Consider the following 27105-nt stretch of genomic DNA (forward strand, 5'->3'; position numbering starts at 1 on the left):
TATACTAAACTGTAAGCTTTAATGATTTAAATACAGCAGAAGTGAACGTGTCTTTGTAGGCAGTAGAAGCATGCAGGCTCTTCTGACCGCAGTTACTGCAGGCTTGTGCTGTATGAGATTGGAGCCGTATCGACTCCAGGCATCTAGCAGAAGAGTCTTTCGAGCAAGACTAACAAAACATTCTGATTCCAGATCTTGTTTCAAGTCTCTTGCGCACTGCGGTTTTCACAAAGTGCTTTAAAATAACTAGATTGTACACTAAATATAAATAAAATTAAGAATGCCTGCAAGCAAAGGAAAAGACTGTGCATGAAGTACCAGTGCATTTTAAAGCTTGTAAAAAAAAGCCATATAGCCACTTGAGAACTCTCAAGCACTTCTATTGACGCTGTAGCATCAGTCCATGAGCTAGTTCAACAGCTAGCTCAGAACAGCTGGAATATCAGGACCCTGCGAGTTTAAAACCTTTTGCACAATTTGTCTGTCTGTACATTTTTCTTTTTTTATGTCAGTCCTACGTGTATACGGTAATCCATTTAGGCATTTCTGTCTTTAAAAATATGTCCATTCAAATGTCGCTATCCATCTACATTAATGTACATGTGCAGTATATCATAATTTGCCTTGCAGTTTGCTGTTCACCTATTCACCTATTTGATTTATCACTGCACCATGTATTTGTGAATTTAAGTTCTGTATTGGTTGGCATGTAAACCCACCCCTCTTATGCTAATTCTGTGGATCAGGTGGTGGTGGTGGTGGTGGGGGGGCATCCTTAATCCTGTTAGTGCTGTTGAAAACGGAAAGAGGTTACATAGCTCCCTCTAGTGGTGAAAAGATAGCAGCACGCACCTTTTTGACTGCAAAGCTGTGCTAAGCGGATACTGTAGTGAAGTGCGGTGGCCAGCCTCAATAAAAAGAAACCTCAGTAAAGCAAGAATCCCCTTTAAGTGAGCTTCAGGAGATTAAAGGACGTGGCAGAAACGAAGTTAAAACGTTTAAGTTTGAGCTCTTTAGATAAGGTAGGAATTCATCATCTTTTAACAGTGCAGACCCTTGAACAGGTCTCCGAAAGATAACTCCACTCTAAACTCTAAACAGCAGACCTCTCCAGTAGTATTGGAAGGATTATCAGTATAATGCACCGAAACTGTGATTCGTCCTATGGGTAGACTTTCTCTACTGTTCTGCAAGAGTGAAGTGTTCTAGTTAAATGTTATAGTTTATCACGGACCACGATTAGAAGTAATCTGTTTTATCTAAGGTTAGGTAGTCTAAGATTGTGCTAATCAGGGTCTGTAAAATCTGCCAAAAATGTATGCAAATGCTCACAGAGGTGCAGGGTAATGTCCCCATGTTATTTAACATTGCTACTGTATTCATTAAACACTTCCTACTGCTTGCATATACATTACAATGTGTATTGCCAGACTTAAGATATAGGGTGCATATTATAAACATATATAATAGAGCTGTTTTATTTATTTTTTAATAAAAAATAATAATAATAAATATAAGCAATTATATGACACCCCAGGCCCAACAAGGACTGAAACTAATTATTATAACAAGGAAAAAAGGATTACAGAATGCAAACAAAAACTCAAGAGCACTTTACTGTGCTTTCAAGATAATGACAGAGAACGAAAGAGTGACGGTCTGTAATGAAACATTTCCTTTGTCATGGTGGTCTCGCAATTACATACTTTATATTATTGAATAGAAGCATCCCTCCCCCGCACTGCAATAGTAATTTATAGGGATGGTGTTTATAGTATGATTCTAGATCTTTGTAATGTATATTTAATTGTGACCCTGTTGGCTGTTTGTTTAAGAATGACATATGGTGTCTTGTAATGTGTGAGTGTGTGTCAGCTTCCCCTTGGGACTCCCTTGGAAGCGTGTGATTTAATATATATATATATAGATAAATACACATACTTAGGTACGCACTCACATATACACACACAATGGTGCTGTTTTCATTTAAAACTTTTTTTTTTTTTTTTATCAAGTGTAGAGCAGTGTAAAAAGTTACCTAATTCCTCAACAAAATACTTTTTGACCTTCTGGTATGTTGTGTGTTTATTATCAGATAGTACTGCAGGGAAACTCACAATGTTTTTTAAAACGTATAATAGAGATTTAATTGTACAATAAACTGTAGAGGATTAAGATAATATTGAAGAGCCGCACCTTAGAGAGAGAGAGAGAGAGAGAGAGAGAGAGAGAGAGAGAGAGAGAGAGAGAGAGAGAGATTGTAGTCTCAACATTGGACAATAGGACCTGGTTTCTAAATTAGACACCTGTTAACCTAGTAATAACCGCTTGTACTGAGAGAGAGAGAGGAGAGAGAGAGAAGAGAGAGAGAGAGAGAGAGATTGTACCCTGTTAATCCTCGGTTGTTGGTAGCCGTACCTTGTAAGACAATTGGCATCATTATTCACGGTGATATGGTACTAATGGCCTCTGGTTCATTATAGGAACGAATTGGAGAAAGAAAAACATCCACTCAGCCAGCTTGTTATTGTTGCCCCCCCACCCCCTTTAGACTGATGGTATCTCACTGTTGACAGACACTCAGACTGTTGGGGGGGGGGGGGGGGTTGAAACTATAATGATGCGTTTCCCTGTCTTTCTATGTTTTTGGTTTTTTTTTTACAAGGTTACAGTGGGGTTACATCTACATGTAGCTTGACTCGGCATGTCCCCCAACATCTACATGTGCTTGACAATTTGGGGGGGGGGGGGGTGGGGGGGGGGGGGGGGGGGGGGGGGTATGAAACTGAAACCTTTATCACCGAGGGGCAGGAGTGGGGGGGCATCGTCTTGCTTATCAGAAGAAATCACAGTGGCCCTGTGTTGTTTTTTCTGGCTTCAAGGTCGTCGGGTGAAACATCTGTATACCTGCGACCCTGAACAGGTGGGGCTGAACACACCTGAGCTGCCTGTCTGTCCAGCCACAGAGCTGTCTCCACTCGTTTAGTGGAAGTGCTGGTTTGTAACACTGCATTGGAGCGTGTGTTAGGCACAGTTGGGCAGAAGACTCCTATTGCAGAGCAGTTTCACCCGTTCCAGATTTTACTATGAGCTGGATTAGCCACATTATACAGGTAACAAGCTCAAGTGTGTCTTATTAAACTCCTAGTGAAAACCAGGAGTGAATCAAACTGCTGTGCAATGGGAGTCTTAACTGCTCCCCTGGAATAGTAAGCCCTAGTATTGTTTACTAAAAGGCTAGTTAAAAAAAAAAAAAAAAAAAAACATTAATAATAGATCTGTGCACTTAATCAGAACCCGTTAATCCTCATTAACAAAATAGTTTACCGGTAACTAAATAGACAGTAAACGGGCTACTTAATTATAGCCATTTGAGATATTTACAGTATCTTCGTAGTTGTGTCAAAAGAAAAACCGAAAAAAATAAAGACGATTTAGCTGATGGCGTGGCGTCGATTGGGCGAAAGGGCTCATATTCCACTCCTGCATCAGCCAAGGGAGGATGATTTGTTAGCTCCACTCCACAGAGCAAACCAGATCGAAAAAGCAAGCAGCTACTTAAACCCAACATGTGCTCCACATAGGATGGATCTCAGGGGGGCAGCTGTGATGAATATACAAGGATTTTACTAGCAGGCTTTGGGTGCTCGTTCCATTGTTCTGTATAACGTACCCGTGTGATAGAAGTGCCTGTGTCAATGTCCAGGTGCGCTGATGAAGGTTGGGAGCAGAAGACGACAGATCAAGTAGTGAAAACTTTTAAAAAAATAAATAAAAGTACAATGGCAACAAAGCGCCTATGCACCAGTCAAGAAGAAAAATCTGTTTGAAATCCTCACAGCTAGGCATGTCTGCAGAGTGCAACAGAAATTCAAAACCTGGGCTTTTGAAAAGCAGAAAATGGCAGCTTTAAATACACAGAGGATCACAGCAATGTGATGTCCTGTTATCAAAGTAAAGATATCCACTGCACTGAAGACACTTTGTGTGTGTGTGTGTGGGTGATAAAAACAAAATTACAAAAATTGAGTATGATAGTGTTTTAAAAATAAATCTTAAAACATTAAATTAGAGAAACGGGAGGGGTTGCAGCAATTTCAGCGTTAAAGTTTTGTATCGTATCCACACTCTCTCTCTCGCTCTCTCTCTCTCTCTCTCTCTCTCTCTCTCTCTCTCTCTCTCTCTCTCTCTCTCTATATATATATATATATATATATATATATATATATATATATATATATATATTATATGCAATATATATATATAATATACGTTTTGGTTGTTAAAACCAAAATTATAGTGACTGCTCACTAAATTTAGATTGCATTACACCACCTGCTGACAGTCTGCTTGGCCAGGTAGAAATGTAATGTAACTCTCTGTTGTAAGAGCCTTTCATTAATTAATTAGCTCACATTACTGTTGACAAGCAGTCCTCCTGATGTCTGCATGATGTCACAGTGCGGTCGTGTACAGTAAGAATGTGATTCCTCATGAGAAGGTGCACATTTCAGAACATCAGAGGGAAATATCAACATGTCAGTTATAACCACCCCAAATAAACAGTATTCTTAATTTCTTCTTTAACTTTTAATGTGCATTTTATATAATAACATAAAACAATTTATGAACAAGAGGAGGCCGTCTAAGCTCATCTGGTTCCTAGTAGCTGATGGAGCTCAGTCTTCAAGGATCACAGTGATCCTGCCTCAACAACATGACAAGGTAGCCCATTCCATCCCTCAGCATTCTGTGTGGAGAAGTGTCTCTTTCCCTCTGTCTTAAGTCTATCTCCATGAAACACATGTGTGTGTGTTTTATAGTTGAATACATTCTTTCCCCAACTCTCTTAATTTCTGTCTTTTAACAGCCATTCATTAAATGATCATTTGGTCTTATCAAGCATCCCAAAAGTATCGCATCGTGTTGCGACCTGCATATCGCAATACGTATCGTATCGTGACGTTGGTGTATCTCTACGCCCCTAATAATTTCAATAAACGCCATCTCTGTATCACAAAGGAATTGCGCTCGAGTCTTTGTGAAATCAGGCTCTTGGATCGTCCGAGAGCTATCAAAAAGAATTTCAAAGACAAATTGTAGGGCAGGTAGAAGCTAAATTCCCCAGCACTGCACCTTGAACTCGAAATGAGGATCAAACGTATCACATACCAGATTAGCATCTTACTATATGAGGTGCCTGGGAGGGGTGGAAAAAGGTCAATTCATTGACAAAACGAGGGGCTGGGCCCTTGCTAGAGACAGAGTGGTACAGGTGATAAGTAACACAGGTGTGAGAGATGTTATTCATAAGGAATTGGGAGATGTAATCTCCTTGTCTTGGCACACCACAGCAAGGAAAGAATGGAAAACTGGTGCTGATAAATAGCAAATAATCTGTCAATACATTGAAATGCTACTGCAGCTTACAAACAATGCCCTACGAGGAGTAATTACTGTAAACCATTTTAATTATGGTGCTGCTGTCCTTTACTGTTTCTTTTATCAAGTGCCAAGATGACTAAAATTACGATGACCGTGTGCAGCTATTTTTTATTCTTATTTATTTTTAATGTTTATTTATTTGGCAGACGCCTTTATCCAAGCCATTTACAAGTGTTACAGGGCAGTACAGAATTACAATGCAAGATTACTATGTAAATACAGTGTAGTTTACAGAAAGTGCAAATAATACTACTACAGCAAAATATGAACTAGGGTTTGACAAGTAAGGACTACAGCAAGTACAAAGACATATGGTTAATGCAATAGTTCAATAATGGTGCATATTTTATTTTAACACTGCATAAACAGTGCAAATAGAGCTTGATGTTATATATAAGGATTTTTATAATGTGTTTATTTCCAGACTATAGCAAGTTGTGTATATCAGTGCAGCTCACCATACTGTTTCGCAGCCATGTTATTTTGCACCTAGGAACATATAGTTCAAGAATGAGTTGCCTCATTGATTTTGAATAGACAGCTGCATAAAACTGCAAATACTCAGAGCGTGATGGTGTGTATAACAAGGAATATTCTATAATGTGTTATATATTCACAGACTATAGCACGTCGAGTGGTATGAAAGCGTCGGTTGCAGCTCACCATACCAAAGCTAGACAAAGCATTTACCAGCCAGGTCTTTATCACATTACTATGTAAGGTTGCAATATTGCACATGACGATAATGTTCCCGAAATGCAAAGTCAGTAGTGTTGCCATGAGTTGGCCTCCTAATACTGTATTATGAACCACATCTGAGCATGCAGCTAAAAAAATGCAAGAAAACATGGCGTCTGTAATAACGCACAGGAACGCAGGCACCAAGTGCTTTCTTCCCCAGAGAAAAGCGTTTGCAAAACAAGCACCGCCAACCGCATGATAGATCCCGATGTATTTATTTTTTGAAGCGAGTAAGACCTTCATATGAAGGTAAGCAGGGATGATGGAATCGTTATGATAATTGCCCCTTGCGAAAGAAAGGGTAGCTGGAGTTCAGAGTTCGTTTTGTGTTCACCTCCCTCGCGGTGCTTCATTGACAGATTCCTCTCTTTAACCTTAAACAAGGGGCTTCATTTCAGCAAGGGGAAGTAAAAACTAATGGGCAGAATGTCATGCTCGCTAATGAAAGTGGCCACAGTGCAGTGCAGTGCGGGGAAATTGCATTGCAACAAAACAACCAACCCCTTCTCTCTTCCTTTCTTTTAAATCTGATGGTTTGGGGAAGGTGGGGGGGGGGGCATAAATGATAGTTGCATCCTTGTCATTTTTTAAATCCTTAAACCTTAGTGAAAGTTTTTGGGGGTGAAATTTGTATAAAGAAAGAAAGAAACAGGAAGACAATGTGCGTGTCGCAAGTTTGTGATGCAGCAGTGGTAATCTGCAGAAAGGGTTAAGTGTAGTTCAGGGTTCAGTGGCTGTTCATGAGATGGGAATCCCTCATCAGTTGTTTGGTCTTTTTACCCATGAGAACAAATTTCTCATTTCCCATGATATAAAAAATGGAACCATTTGTCAGCTTTCTACTTATCAATATAGTATTAAAAACAAATTGCATGATGCTGATATTTGGCTTAATAGTCAGCGAAATTGTCTGCAAAGTTAAGAGCGATGTAATTTCAGAGCAATTATGGTGATGTGATTATTGCATTAGCAATAGTAATAATAATGAAATGGGGAGCCAGTCTAATGTAGGCCTAGATTAAGGTGTGTTATTAATGTAGTGAAGATGTAATCGAATTAAACAAACCTGCAAATCTGGAATGCTGCTGTGTGTTTCTGGCACTGAATTTTTTTTTATTTTAATATGTAGATGTACATATATATTGCATTCACTATGTACATTCACCAAGGTATATCGGGTGCTATATGGGGTAACGTGGAATCATTTTACTGTTTTTCGTAATCTGCGATTTAAAAATCAGTAATGCATTAAAGTGACGTGATATTTTCTGTGTTTTCCGTTGGAAGTCATTGTAAACTAAGAGCCCTTGTTTTCCTGTCTTCACTAGAAAATTCACACGGCATGCAGAACCTATTCTTTTTTTTTGCATTGAGAAGTCATATACGATTAGCTAGTATTTATTTATTTATTTATTTTAAAGTGCTACCTAATAGTCTTACAAAACGATGCAAATGATAGCTCTCTCAGCTTCCCTGACCTGGCAATGACCGGTCAAAAAGAGGTTTGATAGAATAATTTCTGCATGAAAAAAATAAAACAAACATCCTCAAAAAAAAACCAATTAACATAATGTACCAAGCCCATTTCTAATTGTGACATCCTGGCATTCTTTTACAACACCCATTTCAAATTTGTTTTTGTTATTTTTTTTATTATTTTTTTTTATAATCTGGCCTTTGGTGTTTTTAAAAAGCAAGTTCTATAAGTCCTTTTTAAAGAATAGGAACAGCTGATGGGCAGAGAGAATGATTGCAGAGGGGGTAAGTATAGTTCAAAGGTTCAATTCCTGTTCACCTAGCGATACCCTCCTTCACTTATTAGGTATTTAACTTGGAAATTGAGTACCTCTATCTCCCTCTCTCTCTCTCTCTCTCTCTCTCTCTCTCTCTCTCTCTCTCTCTCTCTCTCTCTCTCTCTCTCTCTCTCTCTCTCTCTCTCTCTCTCTCTCCCCTGGCTCCTGAGTGCCGCAGCCAGCGAGCGAAGAGATGTGTTTTTTAATTTAATGGCGCTTGCTTGTTGTCACCAGCGAGGTGGTTGACATTAGATTTGTAATCGCTGACGGGAACAGATGGACCCTCCTTTGTAGAAGCCTGTCTGTATGTTAATATGAACTGAGATTCACCCGGGGCTGCGCTAGTGACCTGACCGTGCACAGAGATTTACTTTGCCTTGTCTGGACACAACTTTGCCCTTACCCCTCTCTTCCACCTCCCACCCCCAATCACCGCTGCTACCTTTGCTACCCCTACCACAGTCTCAGGGACGGGTCAAGTTTACTATCTGTCTTTTCATAGAGGTGTACAAACTGCGCGTTTGTTTTACGAGAGGGGCATTTCTGAGGAGCGAAGAAGCTGCTTTACAACACGGCTCTTTAGGTTATCTGAAAGGAAGATCCTTTTGTGTCCTGAATTTTTTTGTTTTTTTAATTTTGTTAAATCTCTTTTAAGGAATTGTCTTCTTTAGTAGGTTCTAAGTTTAGCATCACCTAGAATTTTAGGATTAAGACATAATTTAAAAAAAATAAATAAATAAAAATTAAAAAAAAAAAAAAAATGTAATTCAGTATGTTAACATAACATTATTCAGCAGGTTTCATTTGACTTTTTGAAACAGCTTTCCCATGTTTTGCTCTGAATTTACCATATCTTACCCCGGTTTGCCATTGAGTTTTTCGTATGATCTGCAATACCTCTCTGGGTTTTATAACACTTACCTGCGCTTCACAATGCCTTCACTGTGCTTTATTATAGTTTGTTATGGTTTTACTATGCTAAACATTTGAAGCCGAATTGATTTTGAATGACTAATTATTGTTAGAAGCTGTAATTTTAGCCTTTATTAAAACATCCAGTCAGCTCAAGGATTCTCCAGTATTATGCTGTAAATTCATAAGATATCATTGCATTAATAACAATGCACACATGCATTGAATTCTTATTCCTATGATCCTCTTATAATATATATATAATGATATATATATATATATATAGATATATATATAATATAATATATATATATATATATATCTAATATATATTCTTGTAGAAAACTAAAAAATAAAAAGTGCGTCAATGTTCAATCTCATCCATTTTTTCAACACAAAATAACTATTTTTCAGCTGCCCCTAGTAGAACGTAAAACATAAAAAAAACAGTATGGTAATATTAATGCTCATTGCCTTAGAGTTTAAAATATGAGTCGTCCAGCCAGACAGCAATTTGAACTAATGAAATGTAAAAAATCACCAGTGATATACAGTAGCAGCTGTACTAGTGATTGTTTTCATATATATACCATATAGCATCGTCTATGATGATCACTATAACATAATTTATTTTATAAGTCAAAAAAAATTCAGTTCATATTAAGGACCATATCCTGCTAGTATAATAATAATAATAATAATAATAATAATAATAATAATAATAATAATAATAATAATAATAAATAATAATATAATACTGCTACTACTTTTGACGACACTTTCAAATTTAGATATGTGAAATCTATCCGTCCGTAGGCAGGCAGTGTGGTCCAGTGGTTAAAGTCCAGGGCTTGTAATCAAGGTCACCGTGTGTGTGTGACCCTGAGCAAGTCACTTCACCTCCTTGTGCTCCATCCTGCGGGTGAGATGTTAAATCAGTGTCCTATTGTAAGTGACTCTGCATATAATGCACAGTTCACAGCCTACCTCTGTAAAGTGCTTTGTGATGGTGGGCCACTATGAAAGCCGCTATATAAATATGTGAATATAATATAATAATATTGATTACTATTATTATTATTATTATTATTATTATTATTATTATTATTATATTATTATTATTATTATTATTGCCTTTCAGACTCAGCTCCTAGCGAGTGTGTGTGTGTGTGAGTGCACCAGTTCAGATTTAAATCTTACCAGCTGTAAAAGTGATGAGTCTGTTTAATGATCCAGCCATTGTTGTATTTATTGATCACAATGTATCTATTATAGGGGTCTTTCTGGAAGTGAAAGATTGAAACCCTGGCAATGCTGTATCTAGAAACACACATTCGAACCCTCTTTATCTGCAGTGACGCTGTCAAGTGCGACAAAACAAAAGCATTTTTCAAAGAGAGAACACTCGGAGGATATATATATTTTTTGCTGAAGCTGAACCATTTTAAAAAAAAATTCTTATAGTATTCTTTAATTTGTATTTTTTTTAAAGAAAAAGGTAAAAAATAATAAAATAAAACACCCAACCAATATATATATTTCACTCCTTTAAACTCTTGTATTCTTGATTTCTTCACTGAAATCTGGTTGAAACATATTTTAGTAAGGGATTAACAAGTGCCAGAGAATTGAAGGCAAAATATCCTAGAACACACGCTTTGAATTTTACAAGAAAACTAAATGTTGTTAATAGATCATAAATATGTATATTTTATTTCCCCCAAAGAAGGAAGACTGCAATATACCGGCATTGTTTGTTTGGGAGTTTTGGAGGTCTCTGTTTAAAGTACTTTTTAAATTGGAAAGAAAAGCACAGTGGCTGACTAGCAATGAATTATGAGGTTGTGTTTTGTATTTAACTTAATGTCGTGTTTATAAAGCCTCCTTCTCTTGTATAGTCTGCGTGTGTCTCGTGAGGCAGAGTCCTTGTATGTGTATGTATGTGTGTGTGTGTATATATATATATATATATATATATATATAATTTTTTTTTTTAACTATTTTTTTAAATATATAACAAATAAATGAATTATATCTTTTATGTAGGGGATTAAATATGATTTACCATCAATATTAACACTGTGTTGAGTCAACAGTCAGTAAATCAGTCTACGGTAACGCATTTATACAGACCGAGCAGCCAGTGTTCTGGACAAAAGCAGTGAATCATGATGTGTTGAAAAAAGAAGAAATATATTTATGAGGATGATTAGGACTGAGAAAATCATTCTGGGGGCAGTTCTGTTTAGAAGAGCTTGAAAAAAAAAAAACTTACTCTGATCAGAAATACAGACATAATCCAGATTCACTGTATGCAATGCATCTGTGCAAACTTGAACTAGCTGAGAGAGGGGCAGGTAAGCCTCGTAGTTTTTTTCTGATAATATTAAAATAACCATTCAACCCTGTGATGCCCATTTCTGTACCACATCTCATACAGTGCTTCAGCCACCATTTTCTATTATCATTTTTTTAATCCAGCCTCACAAGCCAGAATTTTTCATATGCAGAAGTTGTAACACAACGACGGGAGGGGGCGGGGGGGGGGGGGGGGGGGGATGTTAAATAAAAAAATCTAAATGCTGTTTAATATATAAATGATGTCTCAATCCTAAAATTCTAGGTCGATGCAAAACCTAGCTATCCATAGCTGTAGTTAAATAAAGTAGGTTTTCTTATTTAAAAATTGTTTGGTAATTATAGGGTTCAAATATTTTTGTCCTCTTTGAGATTTTGCATTGGCACTTGCTTCCCAGAGCAAGCAATGTCGAACTCCCCACACACACACTATGAACGTTACCGCAACAGGATTTTCAGTGGTCTAGCGGTTAAAGAAAGGGGCTTGCTACTAGAGTTTCCAGGTTCAAATCCCGGCTCAGACTGTGTGTGACCCGAAGCAAGTCACTTAACCTCTTTGTGCTTCGTCTTTCAGATGTAAACCAAACAAGGTCCTATTGGAAGTGACTATGCATAGCTCAGCCCCTAACCTCTGTAAGTCACTCTGGATAAAAGCATCTGCTAAATGACGAATTCATAGTAGTAATAAGAATAATATAGGTGTTAGACACAGAAAATGCACAAGAAGCTCTTAATCAGCGGCACCCTGTGAGACCTGCCGAGGCCCTGGCCCTTCTAGAGCAGGGTGTAGGGTTGCATAAAAGAAAGTGTGTCAAGCTGACTCTAACAGAATTTGCCTAAAATCTCACATGGGTCGTTTGAAGTGAATTGAAATAAATGGCCGGTATCACCCTCTGCTTGGCCATTTCTTCTTACAGCCTTGCCTGCCGAACTCTTGACCCCTGGGGTTCTTGTCCGGTCACTGGCTGACCCGTCTGAACCCTGGCTGCTCTGCCCACGTCTGGATTGCTGACTGTGCATCCATGGCGACCGCAGAGTTCAATCAGGGAGTAACTTTTTTTGCTGGGTATATTAAGAAAGTGACTGCTGCTGACCCCAATTCAATTATTTTTTATTTATTTTTTAATCTAGGAAATCAATGTGCATGTTTGTGTGTAATGCGATGGAGGTGTTTTGGAACAACATTAATTTTAGACATCAGTGCAACAAGCACACTTTGTACTCTTGTGCTGTCAAAGGTTTCGAGGTATCCCTAACCCTAAACTTTCAGCATAGATAAAGTATTAAGCTTTCAAACACCATTTGAGTAGAAAGTGGTTTTCTTGTTTTCATATACAGTGTGTGTGTGTGTGTGTGTGTGTGTGTGTGTGTGTGTGTGTGTATGTACACACACACACACACACACACACACACACAGTACTTGTGGGCTGGAATGTATAATTTCTCAAGAAAAAATTATTAATTGTGTGTGTTTTTGGTTTTTTTTAAACAAGCTGGCCCATCCATAATAGCATTTACAATAAAAAGGTTACTTTTCAATTTATTTTTAATTTGAAATTGGTTCCCAAAACGATAATCGGCTGACTGATTCCTGATCTATTGTAAACAGAGATACTTGCTATAAATATTGGCAGGCCCAAATGTGTTATTTTACTCCTGGGGGCATTCATGCACTGTGCAGAGAATACTCACTTTACATGCAAAGAATACGCACTTTACATGCAGAGAACACACACTTTCCATGCAGAGAACACACACTTTACATGCAGAAAGTACACACTTTACATGCAAAGAATACACACTTTACATGCAAAGAATACACACTTTACATGCAGAGAACACACACTTTACATGCAGAGAACACACACTTTACATGCAGAAAGTACACACTTTACATGCAAAGAATACACACTTTACATGCAGAGAACACACACTTTATATGCAAAGAAAACAAACATTTTACAAGCATTTTTTTTTTAAATGTATTCTATTTTAACCTTTATTTAACCAAGAAAGCCCTGTTGAGATTAAAATCGATTTTTCATGGGAGACCTGGTGGAGAAGTTGACAATAATAATAATAATAATAATAATAATAATAATAATAATAATAATAATAATAATAATAAATAAAAAACACACTTGCATTTGCAATGAGCACAACCAATACAAACAAGCTAATGAAATTACAAGAAACAATTTAGGTGCGCCGGCCAAAACAAAAACATGTCTTGGCTACACAGATGTCAATTTTTTTTCTCTTAAGTTTATTCCAAGATCGTGGATCATGGATCTAAGAGTAGAAGCACTCCTAGAGGTAATTAGCAATTTATTAAGATAATTAGGGGTTTTGCAAAGGATAGCCTTATAAACAATTATATACCAGTGTTTCAATCTTCTCTGAGATAAAGAAATCAGACCAGCCAAATCTATATAAATCACAATGATAAACAGATTGTATGGGGGAGCTGACTGAGACTTGATTGAAGAAAACATGTGACTCTAAATTAATGTGTTACTATTGTGCACAGCTGAAGCTGTGGCACATTTTCTTTTGAGGGAAGTCCGAATTGCGCCAGCGGTAATTCAGATAATTCTCAGATGATGCTTTGCACCTGGTATCATGGCCATTTGAATACGCTTTGTTGCTGATATGCATGCAGCTAATATCTGCTATTATACAGCAAGCACTTGTAGTTGCTTAATGTTGCTCGTTTTCTATAGGTGCATCGTAAATCTTTGTAATCTCTTACTGTTGTGTGCACAAGCTTGTAAGGCCTTACCATCTAGGAAAGCTTGCGACTCTTACAATTTCCAGAAACTTTGGAGGATTGCTGTGAAATTGTGTATGCACCTTCTAAAGACAGACCAGGCACAGTATTTCTAACAAACCTACCTGCGGACTACTAATAGATTTACAATGCAAAACAATAACCAATTCATTTTGATATAGCGCCTTTCACACCATGACATCCCAGAGCGCTGTACAGTGTTCAAAACAAAACAAAGAGCTCATGTGTACAATACGCTCCAGCGGCAACCGATTGATACAAAAGCACGTAAATAAAAAGAAAGTATATTTTCAATTTAGACTGTAAAAGAATCCAGTGTTTCAAGCTGCCTGATGTCAGCCGGAGTAGAGTTCCACGAACGAGGAGCACAACAGCAAAGACCTCCGGCTGCAGTTTGTGCACACTGATGTCTAAACACCCTGCACAATTAAAAAATGAGTGAAGTGCTTTGTTGCTTATCAGAAGTAAATCGAGTGTTGTGCAACTCTTCTTGCTATATTTGGGAGCAGCTTTTCATGAGCTGAAGTATTTATGGTACTGTGCAGCACAAAGCCTTTCCTGAGTGCTTGATTTTAATCGGGCAATTATAAATGAAAATCATAGAGTAACGGCTGAAGTAATGCCTTGTAATTTTCCCTGTTGCTCAGCAACACTTGTTATCGAGGGTAAAGGTTTTTTTGGGGGGTTTTTTGTTTTTTTTTAGGGTTATGGCCAGCGTCGGGGAAATAAATGGAATTACTACGACGCTACTTATTAATGCTTTGTGACAGTCGTAATTATAATTGTCGCACGTCTAATAAAAAATACATAAACCGAAATATGCTTTGGGAGTATTGTGGATTCTACTGCACATTTTTCACAGATTCATTGTACATTTTTAACAGATTTTTTATCCTCCTCTCCCTTCTCCATTACCGACCCCCCTCCAAAAAAGGATTGACTGTTAAAATGTAATTTGATTTACAAATCAATTTATTTATTTCAAATTAGTTTATCAGGGCGAAGTCCAATTCAGCGGGGCAGCTAATTTATTAAAGCTCGTTCTGAAGGCATTAGGATGAATATTGGCAAAATTAATTAAAAAATATATCATAATAAAGTGACAAAGAGGTGCAGGATCGCTTGGAATGTTGCAAATGGAAAGAACTCAGAAATGTGATGCCTAAGGGCACATCAATACAAGGACCGATTCTGCTTTTACAAAAAATGAAAGAAAAAAAAATCTGTTTTTTTTTCTTTTCCAGCTTATAACTTTTAAGAAGAACAGTGCTGAATTCTGCCAGTATTTATTCTTTTTTTTTTTTTAAACTGATTGTTTTATTTATAAAAGTATTCCGCATATTTAAACTATGTGTTTACATCTGGGACCAGGTGAAAGTTTGTGCGTTTTTTGGGGTTTTTTTGTGAAAGGAAAAAGGTTAATAAGGTTTAAAATTAGATCAGTAGAATTGTTTTGCACTAGTTATGTAACACAGAACAATTCTATTTAACAGTAAATGGATTCTATACAGTTCAAAACTGGGGCAGGCTGGAAAGTATTCATAACCTTGTCACTCAGAGCAGCCTCTCTCTGTTCTTTTATCGAACAATATCAATGAGAATTATTATCTTTTGAAGCATGCTATATAAAAGCAGTGTATTTTAAGTGGGTATTTTATCCGCAAATATATATATATATTTTAATCCTTAAAATAGCCCAGCAACAGCAACACGGCATCTTCTTTTTTTTTTTTCCCCAGCAGCCGGCAAACAGAAAGATTAATTTTTCTGCGGTGCATTCGCGTGTATATCTAATAAGCTTCTGAAGGTATGATCCATCTGTATCGTATGCAGAGCATGGTAAATTACTGCTGCTGTTCTTGTACACCCCTCCCTTCTTCACCCAAACCCTAATGAATTGAAACAGAGCCCCATATTAAACTGGGAACAGAGGCTCAGTCCTTGGTTCCTCATAGCAGGTTCAAAAGTTCAGGCAATTCCCTAAGGCTGCTGTTGCTGCTTTTGCTGATGATGTATTTTTTTCTTTTCTCTCTCTCTCTCTCGCTCTCTCATTCTCTCTCTCTGTCTCTTGTTTGACTGACTCAAGATTGAAAAATCTGCCCGAAGATACTAATTTAGAATCTAACAGCAAACTCGCTGCATCTGCTGCCTGCTGTCGGCTGGAGCAGTCTTGCAAAGGAGAATTTTGTTATTTCTTTGCTTGTTTTTATTAATCTTTTTATTATGATTATTTTATTTATTTCTTTTTTTCTTTTTTTTTTAAATCATCAATACGGATGTACCACTCCCCTTGCCTCCAAGACATAAAAATAATATAATTATTAAACATGAAATATCTGGAGGGTATAAAATTGGGGTAAAAGAATCTCAAGAAATATTGCAGTTTTATAGATAAAAAGTGATCCCTTTTTTTGTCAGAACAAAATCAATGCAGTTGTCAACATCAGTGAATTAGGTTTACACCACGCACAATGAAACCTTATTCCAATGTCGGTGTAAAGATTGAAAAATCGTTAGTCCAAAAATTGTTATAAGTCTGCTTACCTAATAAGAGGAGCAGGCTGCAAAGGAGAATTTTGTTAATTTATGTAATCTTTTTAATTATGATTATTTTCCCCTGATGTGGGAAATAAATACACCAACTGTGGCTTGAGTAACGAACCAACTTGAACTGACCCTTTTAGCTAAATTTGTTTTTAGGTTTTAATTTCAATCCACAGATAACAAATATATATATATATATATATATATATATATATATATATATATATATATATATATATATATATATATATATATTTTTTTTTAATCAGAAAATACTGTTTTATTTTCATTGTAGAAAACAAAACTTAAAAAAACTAAAAAATTCAAAGAGTATCTCCGAACAGTGATCTAAGAAAACTGCACTGGGGCTGTTTCTAACTGTACGGATAGCTGGTGTTCCAGAGAAGACAGTTTTAGTGATTGTAATTGGCAGGTAATGCAATTATAGTGCTGTTAATCCCCAGTTAAAGTGTGGGTAAGGTACACCTAAATTACAGTGACTGTGCAGTAAACCTGTATTACAGCAGCACTCTGCTTACATTGCCATGTGATGTAAAAGAATACCTTATTGCAGGGATGCACAAATACAGTCTCTGAGCTCCAGAGGGATCCAGGTATCAGTACTGATTGAGACTTGGAATTGGAATTGGTTCATTAGTTCCGGGTACAGGTGCAACCAAAACCAGATCCTGCACCCTACTTTCTACACTTTGCATAATAAAAAGTGCTTTCGTAACATCATTTATTAGCTTTTTTTTTGCAATGGAAATTGTCGTGACAAACTTTTGGAGAGTGGTCATTGTAATACTGCCATCATAACAGAAAATTGCAGATCTTGGAGGACTTTGAACTGCAGTTTTGTTTTTGTTGTTTATGGATTTGTTGCAGCTGTAGAAAGGAGGTTCGATGGGGCATTGCCTATGCTCCCCCTTGTGTACGGAGGCCACAAAAGCATGTCTGTGTGAAGAACTGCACTTGGCATTGGATAGTAATCCAAATGGTAGAGTTAAAGAGTGCAGCCAATGGGTTATTATATAGCTATTGCACATGTTAATCAGCGAATTGCCAAGAATCCTGTGTGCAGCAGTTCAGAATAATTATACTTCACTGCGAGTCCCTTTTTGTTTTATATATAAATATTCAAATGCAAATGACATTCCTGGGACTGAAAAAAACTTCAGGATAAACCCTAAAAATGTTGAGTTTTTTGGGTCTGTACTGTATTTACTTTTTATCTGCTGGGAAAAGCCCTCAGTTTACCAGGTTTCTCAAATTCACTTTCTTCCGTTTCAAACGGCAGAACTGTTTCCTGAATGGATGATTTTCTGGAAGATGAACTCTATATATACACACACACACACACACAGACATACACGTGCACACACACACACACACACACACACATACCTATAAGGATTGGTACTGTCAGAGTCGTAGTTTTATAATGGACCTTCTTAGCCCTTCCATCCCTGGAGGCAGCTTCGATCCTCTTTAACTCTGGACTGTTGAATTGCATGCTTCCAAAACATGTTCCACTCGGAGGGCGTAGCTTTAGCTGTGTTGCTCCTTTTCTTTGGAACTCACTACCAACACTTATTAGAGAATCAGCCAAATTAAAAAAAATTAAAACCACATTTATTTTCCACTGTATTTTCTTAAACCTTCTATACTGCAGTCTGCAGTGTTTTGTTTTTTTTATATAATATACTGTACTTTTATGATCGTTTTTATTTTTATAGTCACCTATTTTATTTTGTTTTATTTCTTTATGTAATTACAGAATTTAGGTGTTGCTGTTTGATTGTTTTGTACGACGCCTTGAGACACCTAGGTGTGCAAGGCACTATAATAAATTCATTATATATATATATACACACACACACACACACACACACACACACACACACACACACACACACACACACACACAATTTTTTTTATCTAAGAGCTTTTCTTCAATGATTTGTCTATCTTGTTGCACTATTTGTTTCCTAATAATGATAGCGTGCACATTTAAATAGACAACATTAGATTCTGTATAGATCTACAATATTCGAATGTAATTTCTTGATTCATTGTTATTAGGGGAAGGGTTATAAACTGGTCCGTTTCATTAGCACCCAGCATTGATCAGTTAATCCCACGATGATGTGAATTTCATAATAAACCTAAAAACCAAAATGTATTTAGTGTTCTACAGAGTTCTGTATTGTACATATATTCTATTTTGGAAGAGAGTACAGGGTTTTATAAACTTGTGCCCTGTCTTAAGAACCCAGAAAGAAAAGCGAGACAGAGAGAGAGAGAGAGAGAGAGAGAGAGAGAGAGAAAAAGAACTCAGCACAGCCAAATCTCCATCTGTAACAAAGAGCTGTTTAAAACATTCAAGCCCAGTGGCTCAATCTGCCTTGTAGCTGTCTGTTCCTCAGAGTAATAGTGAAGCTATCGGAGACTGTGGGTTCAAACAGAGGTGAGCATTCCCAGGTACCTCCAGTATTCACTCCCCCCCTCCCCTTTCCTTGCAAACGAGAATTTGATTTTTTTTTTTTCGCCATTGGACTCCACTTCTGCAGATTAATGAAATTTCAATGCACGGCCCAGGTGCCCCCCGAAGCTTTGTTATAGAAAATAAATGGCGATTCTGTAGGCGTGACAGCCTGCTCTCAGACAGTGAAAAAGGTGCACACGCATGCACTCAATGCAGAAAGGCCTGTAAGCACATTGATTTTTCTTTTTTTTTTTTTCGGGGAGCAATTGGATTTTTCTTAATTATAAATGATTGATCTCCAAATTTGCTTCTATTCTGCAGTTGTTGTTTTTTTTGTCTCTTTTTTTTGCATTGCAGTTAAAGGTACAGTACAGTGACACTGTTTGTCTCTTCCGTCTGATTCTTTATGTATATGCATGTACTGTATATACGGCACGTATGGAAATGTTTTGCTTTTTGTCGGAGAGGAGTCTACACGCATAAATGCATGCATTCAGTTGCGTTGAGCCACTTGGAATGTATATTAAAATGCATTGTAATATTGAGAAAAATATAACAATAATGCAATTTGTTATTCAGTGTAATGTAAACCGCATGTCTCAAGGCTTGTTATGCATTTTCACAAAATGTTTTTAGTACCTTCCACAGAGGATATTTGCAGCTAGATAAGTGACCTTGCCTAACACAAAGTGTAACAGAATATTACACTTTGCTGTGCTTTTAAAGTCCCGCAAAAGCGTGGTAAAGCATAAGTAAGTATTGCTATGGTAAAGCATATTAAAAATCAAGGCAAAGTAACCCTTATAAAAGTTTTGCATAGAAAAAACACAGCAAAGTGTAATAAAGAACAGTGAAAGCACTGATAAGCATTCTAAGGAATAGAGAGGTATGGTAAAGCATATTAATAAAAAATACTTTGCAAAAATACAGTGCTAAACTTTTCTAAGTATTCTGGCAGGTAAATGCCCGGTGCGTCAGATATTGATGTTTAAGGATTGTAACCTGTTATCATTGTTATTTTATATATAATTTTATTATAATTTTTATTCAGTGGAAGCTTTTAAGATTAACTTTTTTTTAATGTCATTTTCTTACATTTGTCCTTTCTTAGTACTTCTTTTTCTTTCTTTTCCAGTTCTTGCTCTTGCTGTGAAATGCTTGATGTTTTTTTTTTTTTTTTTTAAAGCACTGTTTTCCCCCTTCGTTGACCCTGAATTTCCCTGAGTAGCTTGAGTCCAGGCCTGCTGCTCATCAGATTCTGGGACAGGGATGGCTTTGTGGTGACATCAGGCCAGATGTAGGCAGAAATGCACAGAGGGAGTACTGCAGGTGCAAAGGTGCTGCAGTACCGTTTATTTTAAAGACAATAATAAATTAAAAGATTTAACAAAAAGGCTTGCTTACAGAGCGAAACAAAAAGGTTACACAAAAGAAAAATCACAAACACAATAACCAAATAAATGAAACAGGTCAGGCTGGGGAAATCGCCTTCACTGTTCCTAGATTTACTTGCTGTTTCCTTTCTTTCTCCTCTGTTTCTCTCTCTGTTCTCTCCTCTGAACAACCAAACCCTGAACGTGGAGAGCTGCAGTCTTTTTAAACAGGCAACCATCTCCTGATTAACAACAAATTAATCGCTTTATTAATTCAGGAGATTGCCACCTTCTACCCAAGGTTTTTAATTGTGGAAGGGGCTCCCTATCCACGCTGCCAAATCAAAAACACACGGCTCTTCTCCGTCACACAAAACCAAACGAAACCATAACAAAACACTGAAGGACTGGCACCTCGCTCGTCCAGTATAAAAATACATAAATCATAAAACAAAAATACAAAATAACACAAATGAGACACAGGGGCTGAGGTGGAAACCCCGTTTAAATAAACACTCATGCACAGGGCTTCTCGCCCTGTTACAGGTTCACTCTTCGACCTTCCTCTCGTCTGCACGGGAAAATCAAAGATCCCAGAGGCAAGACAACAGAAACAAAAACCTACTGGAAATTACAAATACTAGAAGCTGTTCTGTTTTCACTGGTGCAGTGTGAGAGGATGCACAAGAGCACAATTATTTCCTTGTTTCAGGGCAAGGCCTTCGTAGTTCACTCTTTATCTGTGCCACTTATCCATCACGATCAGTAGAAATAAATGTGGTGTTCCCAATGTAGTTATGAAGTGTACTGTGCATGAGTTCTCATAGTGTCTACATTTAATAAAAACCATGAAAACTCTTTCTATCTATCTATCTATATATCTATATATATATATATATATATATATATATATATATATATATATATATATATATATATATATATAGTGTATATATATATATATATATAGATACAGTGTGTGTGTATAGCAAGTATTGTACAGCTACACACACTATGAAGATGATGAAGACACATTATGTCAACACATCATCTTTTTGTTTTGTTCGATGCAAAATGTTTTTAAGTGAAATATAAGACAATTTTGCTGCACAACATCAGGGGTCTGATGTTAGAATATAGAAATATAGAAGTATATAGAACTATTTTTTTTTGAGAGTGCCACAAATATCAACAATCAAGCGAGGTGTGCATGGATGGTTTGCCATTGCTAAGAACTGTTTTATGACCTTGTAAAGACATTCCTTTATAGTGCAAGCTCCTTATATTGGTCAGCACCTTTTTTCTTTTTTTATGTAAAAAAAAAGCTTTGATGTGCACAAACGCCTTTATGATTTATATTTAATTTATTTCATGACATTTTGGACAAAAGCCCTTTTTCAGCTTTGTAGAAAGAAAAGTAAACCCAGTGCAGTGAACTTGTATACCTCCTTTCAAATACACATACGTACAAATGAAAATATTCTGATTTAATTGCTTGAGCGTGAAGAGGTCTCAGGTCAGCTTTATTACTGGATTCCAATATGTAAATATTTAATAAACATGTGATGACTGCTGTTGACCTTTTGCAGTGGGATTCGGACAATAACTCACAGCCTCAGAACGACTCTTGGATACGGCGTGGCGCTGTAGAATCAGCTTTTTGTTTTACGATTTCTAGTTGTTCCCGTTATGACATTTCGGAAGGGGCTGGCTGTAATTCAGTGTGTGTTTGGTATTTATGTAACAGAAGCATTAGGGCACCTACGCAATGCGGCTTTATTGTTTGTGTTTATACAATTGGCAAAGTGTGTGTGTGTACGATGTGCATGTGTGTGTACAGTGTAGATGTGCATGTGTGTGTTGGTGTTTTTATTCTGCATGTGTATTCTTTCCTATGCTTATGTGATATTTGGTAAAATAATACAATATTGAAAGTTACAGGGGCTAAAGGACATACTGCTGCATTTTTATGTTTTAATGTCTGTTTAAACATTACAGGGGCTTGGCCTGTGTTCTCACAAGGTCGGCTTTGTCAGAGTTTCCTTCCTTGTTGGGACTTTTTGACACAGCAAGCATTATAAGCACACATGGACACAGACACACACCCCCACCCACACAGACACACACAGAGATGCAGAGATGCAGAAATACACACGCACACATAAACACACACATACACAGGAAGCCAGATGCCATAATGTTTGTGGGGTGATATGGACTCATCTTTATTGCTGTAATTAGTCTTTTATGGAGCAGTTACTGCTGGAGAGGATGCTACATGCATGCAGCAACTGCTGTGGACTGGGGTTGGTTCACAGTGCAAATTGCTCTGAAAACTGGCTCTTACTGAATTAAATGGATCCATAGAAAGACACACTGAGTGTGGAATAAAATTGCAGGCTATTGAATGCTAGTTTTGAGCAGTCAGGTTAACTGTGACAACAGAGAAAGGGAGAACATTGCGGAGCTCAGTCAAATACTAGTTCACCAGTAAATGACTAAGCCACTGCGCTCGAGTCTAGCTTGCACATCTTGTTTTTTGGGTCATGGAAAACGAGAGGGTTTTAGGGGCAGATAAAAGACAAAAAACAGTTTTTAGGTTTCTTAAATCCAGCAGCACAGATTTTTGTAGAAAACAAATGAAAAAAGGAAAGGTTGACCCTTGGATGGTTAAGGTGGCGTGACTTGATGCCAGAGTGCTCCTTGGGGCCCTGCATTGCCTGTGCGAATGAGTCTCTGCACAGCACCGCACAGCACACACACCCCTGCCTGTGAAGAGGAAGAGGTTACCCTTCATCTTGCGTGCCGACGGTGTGGTGGAAAGGATTGCGCAGTTTGTTTAGGGCCTGTCCGCTTTCCTCTCGGGAGCAGAGGAAGGATATCGAAGAGGATCGGAGAGGGCTGGGCGTGGGACTGGGAACTGGGAACTGGGAGAGGCACAGCCAGTGGAACCCAGAGAAAACCTTCCACTCTGGCCATGCTAACAATGAGAGGGGGATCCAAGACTGTCACCCGCGTGAGTTATTAGTACAGTGTGGCTTTCCTGTCTGGTCTCAACAACAGGAAAAGAAGGCAAAGCCAAGCTCACTGTTTGCAAGCATACCTGCCGTCATTGCAAGAGCTACCCTGTGTTTTAATGCAGCTGCAAAAGCTGACTTCAATTTTGGAATGAAAAACAAGTACTCCCCCACCCCCTGTTAGAACAGCTAGGGACATTTTTATAACTTGTTCTTTACTGACACGCAAGGTTCTTTGACATTAGACGGAACGTTTTAACCTGGCAACGTTCCATAAGCTTTGCATTTGAACCCCATATCTCGAATTTCCATTCTTAACCTGAGATCCTGCTAACCCCAACCAAGAAACAGTAAAAGAAACCAAATAAATTCAATGGCAAACACTTTGACCAGAGTGCTTTTTCATTGTCATGAAAGACATACAGTAACTGATGCAAAAACTGTAAAACACTGGAGACATGTAGTCGAATCATTCATTATGTATTGTCGCTTCTTTTAGTATTTCTTAATTTAGCCCTGTTGAGTGGTTTATAGGTATGGATGACTTTCGGGAACCCTCACAGAATATGGAATCCTTGAGTTAAATTCTTCAGCGGAGTGTTTGGGAGTGTTCTGAAGCTAGAGGCATGACTTTCAATAAAACCTGTAAAGGGTTAATTCAGCAGTGTGCAAAAAAAAATGTATTCAGACCAGAACATAATGCATTTATTCTCAAATTAAATTAATAATAAGATCCAAAAAAAAAAAAAAAAAAAAAAGACCATCAATCTTCAAAGATATGATTCCCGTATGTTTTCATGTGTCGCAGATGTTGAAACCCTTTCCTGTGTTATTTTTTCTTTTCTTTTTTTTTTTGCTAAATGACAAATAAATGATCAGTCATCTACATTGCTTGCAGCTGGTAACAGATACTTGAATTATGATTACCCCTGTTACGCTGATAGCATAAAATATATGCATTTGTGTAATATATTAGCATGCACTATATATATATATATATATATATATATATATATATATATATATATATATATATATATATATATATATAATATATATATATATATATTAAGAATTTTTCTTAAAATAATGTTTTATGCTGTACTGTAAAACAAGTAGCAAGCTGAGTCCGAGTTTTCATTAAGGGCAATTGCAAAAAACTGAACTTATTTTAATTTCATAAAACAAAAAGTTATACATACTTTGCCACAATAAGGCCTTGCTAAACTGTCGCATTTTTGTGTTCATATTCACATCTGCCATTTTACGATTTGAAAAGAGAGGCAGTAGTCATGGTATCATAAAGGGGACATCAGTTCGAAGTCAATGTTAAACACATCCCTCATTCTGTCTCAGCAGAGAGCAGACTCCCAGTGGCTAGCATGCATTAACGGCTGTACCAGCAGCTATGACCGAAAGTTTTGCATCATCTAGAATTTTTAGGATTGAGTCTTTTTTAAAACTATATGAACATAATTTAGATCATTTTGTTATTTAACATCATATAATCAAATAAACTGTAAAATGACATCGCAAAAGTCCATAATAGTAATTCAGTGGTATTTCGTGTTAGATTTTGATATTTTCAAGTTGTCAGTTTTATGTAAAGTATATGGAAAAAATTGTAGCTATTTTTTGGCATCTGAGCAGATCAGTCCTGGTAAATTTCCACAGCCTGTATTCGTAAAAAAAAAAAAAAAAAAGTTTCTATGAGAAATATACATAGATAATAGATCCTTTTAAAATGTATATTAATATTAGTAGCACATTTGTATTTGTTTGTAATATGTCCAGGCTGTTTTCAATAACCCTGATTGGCAGTAATCTTGGACTTCCTTTACCTAAGGTAACATTAGGAAGTTCATCATTAGGTAGCACTAATCAGAGGCTTGATTTCTGACTCTCCACCAGACCCAACACCATTCTATTTCCAGCACTCCTAGACGTAACTACATGCATGTGTTGTATTCATAATCTGCTCTTAGAGATGGGCACAGTGTTTATTTTATTTTGGATGAGGATTCCCGGGTAAAACTTCTAAAGGGTCTCTTGTAATCAGAGACAGCTGAGTGGAGTTCATTTCATGAGGTTTTTTTTTTTTTTTTTTCCCTTTTTTTCTTTGTATACAGATTGGTTTCCTGTTTAATTGCCCATTAAGGTATTTTGTTACAGTGGTGGAGATCCATGGATGGGTTGATTTCTGTAGTGTTGGAGGGCTTGGGCTTTCCTTTTAAAACTACTGTAGGAAATACGAAGGGAAAAAAACACTAGTTCAAAATAAAAGTGTGATTTATTCATGTATGCATAAAATAAATAAATAAAATATATATATATATATATATATATATATATATATATATATATATATATATATATATATATATACACACACACACACACACACACACACACACACACACACACACACACACACACACACACATATATGTGTGTGTGTGTGGGTATAACTGTGTGTGTGTATAGAGAGAGAGTAATAGATGGGCTTCAGTGAGTTACAGGAAAATAATTCCATCGAGGGTTTCTGTGACATCGTAAATTACGAGAGCGAAGGTGGAGTTTTTAAACTGTCACAGAAACCTGAGATGGAATTGTTTTCCTGTAACTCATTGAAGAGGCCCATCTATTATTTCATATAATCCATGGATACTCTCGTGATGCTAGTATTAAAGAAGACGAGGTTCGGCAGTACAGTTGTGTTTTTTTTACTTATTCTCATTTTGTTGATCATTAATGAACACCTCTCTACTGTGGGTGTCGAGTGATTGAAAACGAGGCATTTTGTGTTTGAATTGAAAGTGATGGTCTCTGAGTCGAATGGGTCACAGTTCCAGTATATTTTCCTCTAGAGGAATTATCACTTTTTGACTTCACTGCTGTTGTATTATGCCTTTTTTTTCGAATGGCTCAGGATGCAAATATAGTCTTCATCCATGTATTATATATATATATATATATATATATATATATATATATATATATATATATATATATATATATATACACACACACACATTTTTGCTCAAAAGACTGTAGAAGGGTGTTAACATTGAAAACAAACACTGGAGGTAACTTTAGGCTTTTGTGACCTCCATGGATCCGAAAACAACGGTACCATTGACGTGAGTCAATAAAGATAAAATTAGCTTCTTACACGAAGACTACAGCAAATGACGTATCAATTACTACATTGCTACGATAAGGAAAGATAATTTTGGAAGTCCTAGGATTATTAATATATGTACATGACTCTATATATATATATATATTATATATATATGCATATACGGTGAATTTGCACATACACGAGTGTAATGGCATGAAACATGAAGAGAAGGGGGGTGTTTGAAACAGTCTGTCGCCTCTTGGAAAGCATGGATCTTTTCCTCATTGATTGCTCGCTTGCCTGTGCAGCGTGTGTGTGTGTGTGTGACACTGATAACAGAATCAATGGGGAGCGTCACAGTTTTTATCCAAGTCAGTTCCCAAGTTTTCCAGCAGTCGGAACGGTTGCCTCTGAGAACACACAAGAGTGATTTCACAGCCGTGCAGGTCAGATAACAACAAATCAGCGATGGCCAGATTGAGGGGGATGATCATGGCAGTGAAGTACCTCCATAAATCT

The 27105-nt window shown here is 37.0% G+C and overlaps 1 protein-coding gene across 2 annotated transcripts in view; it reads left to right on the top strand.

The window, feature by feature from the left end:
• skap1 (src kinase associated phosphoprotein 1) overlaps positions 1 to 27105 on the top strand; it is a 152661-nt gene that overhangs the window by 25081 nt on the left and 100475 nt on the right. The gene's annotated exons all lie outside the window — the stretch shown is intronic.

The sequence above is a fragment of the Polyodon spathula genome, chromosome 12, assembly GCF_017654505.1.
Source record: "Polyodon spathula isolate WHYD16114869_AA chromosome 12, ASM1765450v1, whole genome shotgun sequence".
Lineage (NCBI taxonomy): Eukaryota > Metazoa > Chordata > Actinopteri > Acipenseriformes > Polyodontidae > Polyodon > Polyodon spathula.